This window comes from Daphnia magna, unplaced genomic scaffold, assembly GCF_020631705.1.
Source record: "Daphnia magna isolate NIES unplaced genomic scaffold, ASM2063170v1.1 Dm_contigs343, whole genome shotgun sequence".
Taxonomy (NCBI): domain Eukaryota; kingdom Metazoa; phylum Arthropoda; class Branchiopoda; order Diplostraca; family Daphniidae; genus Daphnia; species Daphnia magna.
Genome location: NW_025533257.1, coordinates 1 through 7,061, shown reverse-complemented (window position 1 = coordinate 7,061; position 7,061 = coordinate 1). Strand labels below are relative to the sequence as shown.

The 7,061-nt window shown below is 32.5% G+C and overlaps 1 long non-coding RNA gene across 1 annotated transcript; it reads right to left on the bottom strand.

Annotated features, from left to right (window-relative positions):
- Positions 1-5,936: 5,936 nt before the first annotated feature.
- On the bottom strand, positions 5,937-6,446 carry LOC123468404. Its single transcript, XR_006642253.1, has 3 exons — positions 6,338-6,446; positions 6,046-6,094; positions 5,937-5,960 (listed from the first exon to the last, which is right to left on the bottom strand). It is a non-coding gene; the product is annotated as an uncharacterized LOC123468404 (long non-coding RNA).
- Positions 6,447-7,061: the final 615 nt, after the last annotated feature.

Here is a 7,061-nt window from a genome sequence, read left to right as displayed (position 1 = left end):
GCGTTCAATTTTGTGTATAATGTACTTTTATTGAATTCCAAGAGATGTCGGTTTTTGCAGATTTTGGACAAAAGTGGGAAGGCTATACCCTTCCCACTTTTTCCATTTTGAAAAAAAATCTAGATTTAGTTAAAAATACATAATTTCTATTCCAAATTGAACGAGAATTCCCAAAATCGTGTTAATTTTTGCCTAGGACTTATAGTTTTCTTTTATTTAGGTAATAAACGTAAGATAAAAGTTAGTGCCAATAGTACATTTGTTCCGTAAATTTCATTAATTACTCAGCCCACGAGAAAACTAATGCTTTATCTAAATCAGCGTTCAATTTTGTGTATAATGTGTAATTTTTATTGAATTCCAAGATGTCGGTTTTTGCAGATTTTGACAAAAGTGGGAAGGCTATACCCTTCCCATTTTTCATTTTTGCAAAAATCTAGATTTAGTTAAAAATACATAATTTCTATTCCAAATTGAACGAGAATTCCGAAAATCGTGATAATTTTTGCCTAGGACTTATAGTTTTCTTTTATTTAGGTAATAAACGTAAGATAAAAGTTGTGGCAATAGTACATTTGTTTCGTAATTTCATTAATTACTCAGCCCACGAGAAAACTAATGCTTTTATCAAAATCAGCGTTCAATTTTGTGTATAATGTGTAATTTTATTGAATTCCAAGAGATGTCGGGTTTTGCAGATTTTGGACAAAAGTGGAAGCATATCCCTTCCCACTTTTTCATTTAAATCTAGATTTAGTTAAAAATACATAATTTTCTATTCCAAATTGAACGAGAATTCCGAAAATCGTGTTAATTTTTGCCTAGGACTTATAGTTTTCTTTTATTTAGGTAATAAACGTAAGATAAAAAGTTGTTAGCCAATAGTACATTTGTTCCGTAAATTTCATTAATTACTCAGCCCACGAGAAAACTAATGCTTTTATCAAAATCAGCGTTCAATTTTGTATAATGTGTAATTTTTATTGAATTCCAAGATGTCGGTTTTTGCAGATTTTACAAAGGGAAGGCCATACCTTCCCACTTTTTCATTTTGGCAAAAATCTAGATTTAGTTAAAAATACATAATTTCATTCCAAATTGAACGAGAATTCGAAAACGTTAATTTTTTTTACTTAGGACTTATAGTTTTCTTTATTTAGGTAAATAAACGTAAGATAAAAGCTAAGCACAGTTACATTTGTTCCGTAAATTTCATTAATTACTCAGCCCACGAGAAAACTAATGCTTTTATCAAAATCAGCGTTCAATTTTGTGTATAATGTGTAATTTTTATTGAATTCCAAGAGATGTCGGTTTTGAAGATTTTGATAAAAGTGGGAAGGCTATACCTTCCACTTTTTCATTTTAAAGCAAAATCTAGATTTAGTTAAAAATAACATAATTTCTATTCCAAATTGAACGAGAATTCCGAAAATCGTGTTAATTTTGTGCCTAGGACTTATAGTTTTCTTTTATTTAGGTAATAAACGTAAGATGTTGTGCCAATAGTACATTTGTTCCGTAAATTTCATTAATTACTCAGCCCACGAGAAAACTAATGCTTTTATCAAAATCAGCGTTCAATTTTGTGTATAATGTAATTTTTATTGAATTCCAAGAGATGTCGGTTTTTTTGCGAGATTTTGACAGAGTGGGGAAGGCTAAGCTCCTTCCCCACTTTTTCATTTTGCAAAATCTAGATTTAGTTAAAAAAACACATAATTTCTATTCCAAATTGAACGAGAATTCCAAAATCGTGTTAATTTTTGCCTAGGACTTATAGTTTTCTTTTATTTAGGTAATAAACGTAAGATAAAAGTTGTGCCAATAGTACATTTGTTCCGTAAATTTCATTAATTACTCAGCCCACGAGAAACTTAATGCTTTTATCAAAATCAGCGTTCAATTTTGTGTATAATGTAATTTTATTGAATTCCAAGAGATGTCGGTTTTTGCAGATTTTGACAAAAGTGGGAAGGCTATACCCTTCCCACTTTTTCATTTTTGGCAAAAATCTAGATTTAGTTAAAAATACAAATTTCTATTCCAAATTGAACGAGAATCCGAAAATCGTGTAATTTTGCCTAGGACTTATAGTTTTTTTTTATTTAGGTAATAAACGTAAGATAAAGTTGGCTAATAGTACATTTGTTCCGTAAATTTCATTAATTACTCAGCCCACGAGAAAACTAATGCTTTTATCAAAAATCAGCGTTCAATTTTGTATAATGTACTTTTTATTGAATTCCAAGAGATGTCGGTTTTTGAAGATTTTGACAAAGTGGAAGGCTATACCCCCCACTTTTTCATTTTTGGCAAAAATCTAGATTTAGTTAAAAATACATAATTTCATTCCAAATTGAACGAGAATTCTAATTTTGCCTTAGGGTTTTTTTAGTTTTTAACTTGGGTTAAAGATAGAAAAGTTATTGTGCCAATTGCATATTTGTTCTGTAAATTTCCTGGCGGTATCCTAATATCCCTAACTTTTAGATTGAAACTTATAATTAGCATAGAAAGATTAGTCTTAATTAGATGAATTTAACCATACCTAGTTTATGGGGGTGCAAATGATGTCTTTAGGTAGTAAATCCACTTGAAAATATTCGTATACCGTAGCTCCTCCACGCGTCTGGCGGGGAAGTACCGCATGTCATATTAGGATACTGCCAACGCTTCAGCCACAGCAGACCAACTGGGACAAATGAGATTTCGCATTTGTGAAGCGGATGAAGGATGTTTTACTGCTTGATTCCCAAGAGAAACCTTTTGCTGTAAATTTGACCGTTTTCATAAAAGCAATATTATTAACTAATATATTAAGGTAACCAAAGACAATTGAGCTTTCCATTTACTTATACTTTTGCTGAAACTCGGATTTACTCGCAGATTGACGAAAGGCAGAGAAAAAAACTGTTAAGATGAGTTTGAGTAAATGATTTATCGAGTTACTTTGTTTGAGTGGAAAGCTTCTAGCTAAATTCAGCTTCGAAGGGATCCAACAAGGTTGGACTATAACGACCTTAGTAATAACAGAACATATGCCATTGATCTCCATACAAGATAGTTCATTGTTGTTTTGGAAGAAATATCAAAGCATTACATTGATGAATAAGATGCCTTTGGGATTCACTGATAAAATTGATAAGTGTAGGAACAATTAATGGAATACACTTTAGAATCAAATAAAGACCACAGCTACCGTACTGAATATGACTTTCTTGGTCATGTTCCACTCTTGTTCTTTTTTACTTTGGTATCAACAGGTTTGGTTTGTTATTCAACTTACTTCGATTGACTGCTTTTTCATAGATAATTTTTCTTAGCTATTGTCTGATGTCCTTCATAGATCACTATGGCTATTTCCAGATATTTAAATATTTCATGAAGGATTTTTCAATACTTTCTCAATTAAAATATGTACAACTACTTAATTAACTGATTTAGGAATATCTTCTATCATTTAATTAGAGAATATTGTAGTTTCCTTAATATCTTTACCTGTTTTCTTATTCTCAGGATCTTGAGGCTTTTAAAGGTTGGTCAGGTGAATTTCTTCTCAGATAACTAATGTTATTCCATAGTCTACAACTCTAAATCCCTTCAAAAAAGTAGACATCAATTCATTCTGTTTTTGTATTAAACAAATACCATTCAGGCTACAGGTCCTTTCCCAGGAGCAAGCTGGTACCGCTGAACAAGTACTCCATTCTGGTTCAGAAACCAACTCAAAATTAATGTCTTCCTTCAAATGGTGTTTTAATTCAACTACATTTTCTATGAAAAAAATTCAACATTCAAATAAACTATAAAATTCTAAATATTTTCTGCTTTCATAACCTTTTCAGAGATCTAAATTTGGAATAATATTTTCTTGAATACAAGAGAGATCTCCAACATTTTTATTACCCTCTTTATCCTACCAGACTTACTTTTTCAACAAATAGAACCAATAGAGTATCAATAAAATACTTGAAGGATATAAAAATAAAAGTAAACGGATGTGGTAAAGATTGATAATGCTTCGTCCTCAACAGCTCCACCATCACTTCAGAGGTTGATCTAACCAATCATTACAACTTTGGTTCAAAGACGAACAAGTCAAAACAAAACAAAAAAACAAAACAAAATTTTTCCAGTTGAAAATCGGAATCGGAAAATCAGGTTGAGCTCGACGTTAGTCAGGTTATGTTTAATTTAGTATTTTTTGTAAGTACTACGATTTTCGAACTTAAATTACTTGGGTGACAGATCGAGGAAACAAAGGATGGTGTTTCATGGGTCGGCAATAGAACCATTTCTGAAGTATTTCCTTTACTGTTTTTACAAACTGAATTTTAATAACTGTTAAAATGAATCAAGTAGCCAAAGATACATCATCAAACTCATCATGTTTACACTCTTTAGTTAAGAAATCTTTGCTATGCAAACAAGTGCAGGGGAACTGTTTTTACAGTCTGGGCGTCCAAATTTGGTTCCTACAAATCAGCTCTTAAATATTCTTTGCAACAATGTATACAGACAGAAAAATGGCAAGAGTGAAACATAAACAAAGTCAGCTCTTCAGACTGCAGTTTGCGTTTTCTCATTCTAATGTACCAACAAGAACCCAAACCTAGTTACACCATGCTATACCAAAATTAAAGGTAAGCCCTTACTTTATTATCTTACTAGTTGATCATAACCAATGCCAATTTATTTGTAGCATTTTTCTGAGCACAAAGGATACTAGAGAAATTAAAAGAAGTGGAAAATGAGTTGAATATGAATCGTGTTGTATAGATGGTTTGGTTATTTATTCATTTGCAGTACTGTAGAAGAACAGCACAAGTTCTCTCCTTCAACTGCTGGAAGTGTTTCTTCAGCTATTATAAATTTTAAAGCAATCGACAAAACAAAGATCCGGAGTATTTCTAGTTATGTTATTTTATTATTTGTAACTTAATAGTGACTAATGGGGGTTTCCACATTGTCTACTTCAAAAGAAATAACCAACATTGATTGCGAGCCTCGCGTCGAAAAAATGAGGATGTGACCTGTATTCGCTAAAAAATACCTGTGCTTCATGCGGCAAGGTAGTTTCTTTATATCAAGATACGTAAAACAATAAGACATTCGTTACCTATCAACGTCTCACTCCTTTAGGCATTCGTGTTTGTCAACTCCTGGAATTCCATCTCGAAGCACAATACCAAAAGATTCAGTAATTCTCAAGTGCGAGTTTTATCCCACACGTAAGTCAAATTTCCTGATTCTAACTACGGTACATAATTTGTGTAACTTGTTAATTTTAATGCATTGCTAGCTTTCTTACGGAAGCGTACTAACGATGCGAAATGCATGTGCGGCATTTGCATGATAGCAGAAAGGCTTTAGATCAGTTTAGCAGCGACGAATTGAGAGAATTGTTTGACGGACAAATTCCCCACCCTAGGCGGAATTGAAGTAATGCATCAAACATCTGAATCAAGAAGGTAGTGGCTACATTTTTATACTAAGCCTTCTTTTTATTTGATAAAACAGCAATTATTGGTTGCTAGTAATGTTAATTTCTCATTTAATTACATAATTGATACAATTCAATAGTCTTACACAGATGCTTTCTTGATAATGACTTATTTCAATTCTTCTTTAAGGTTATAGTTAATACAGTGTTTCAGTTCTTTTTATGTGTTTAGTTGTCCGTGTTTTAATTTTTATTTCTCCATGGTCTTAGTTCCGTGTAGTTAGGAGAGGGGGCGTAGACAATCCTTCTAATTAAATCTTTAAAATGTAGTAGACACGTTAGCTGATTTGTTAGTGACTTCCATTCGATGGAAAATCCCTCTTCATTTAGATGAACGACACAATTTTTTTACACTTAAATGTATCACATATACCTTTTTAGTCGGATGCTTCTGGTTTCAGCCATGACCCTCAAGTTGGAAATGTGGAGGTGTTCGTTCAAAATGTGAGTTATTCTTTTAGTTCGATAAAAAAAAATAAGTTAGACAAAAATAGACATTTTAAACATTGATACTTGATAATATGCCTATTTAATGTTACATGAGGATCATGTCCACAGTTCCTTTCGTCACACGTAGCAATTGCCCGCCTATCATATAACGAGAAAGAAAAAATCTTATGTTAAGTAATGATCAGTATGCCATAAAGTTTACTTATCGCTAACAACAAAAATAAACAATAACAATGGGAAACTGTCTGGTGGCATAACTTTCCTGAAAATAAAAAAAAAATGATCACAAATCAAAAGTTAACTAGGGAGTGTTGGTTAAATATAAGTACTGAGTTTCAAATGAAGCAGAAGCAATGATTACAGAAAAAGCATTTTCTTTACCTTGAAAGGGACGTGGTTGTTTCACTATCTTGTGCGATATCGATGAAGATTCGTAACAGAAAACCCAAGAATGAATGGCAAAATTTCCAATTGTACCAGTGTGTAGTCAACCAGCCAAAGTTCTGCAAATTTTGCCAACACATCCAAATAATAAACCTCGAGATACAGCGTCAATATGTAATTTTGTGAACTAGAAACCATATTACCTTTATCTGGAGCGTTTGGTTTATTTACCATCGTAATTTATCTGAACAAACAGTGAGAGCAATGCGGAAGAAATAGAACATCCAGAGAAGCAGAAATAATTGTTTCCTTTTTGATCCATTTGTCTTGAAGTTTCTAGTAACAGGTAAAATTCGGACTTCACGTGTAAGATAAAACTTTAATTTGGTTATGTACATACAGGAGAAGGATAGTGACCTACTGAACATTGAAGTACAGCCCAAATAACTTGAAGAGATCCGGATCCGAATCTTTCCGAAATACCAGACAATATTTTAGCATGGTCACACTCCGCAAAACTCGAGGAACAAACGGAAGACATGGAGGAATAGTAGGATTGCTTCAATAGAAAGATTAAAGTATAAATCACCATCACTTATTTTACATACCAGAGGAATCTTATGAACCAAAAGAAGTATGGGCCAAGCTTATGAAGATACCGTCACTGAATTTGAACGGGAAAACTGATCTGATCAATGGAGAGTAACACAATTGAACCGAA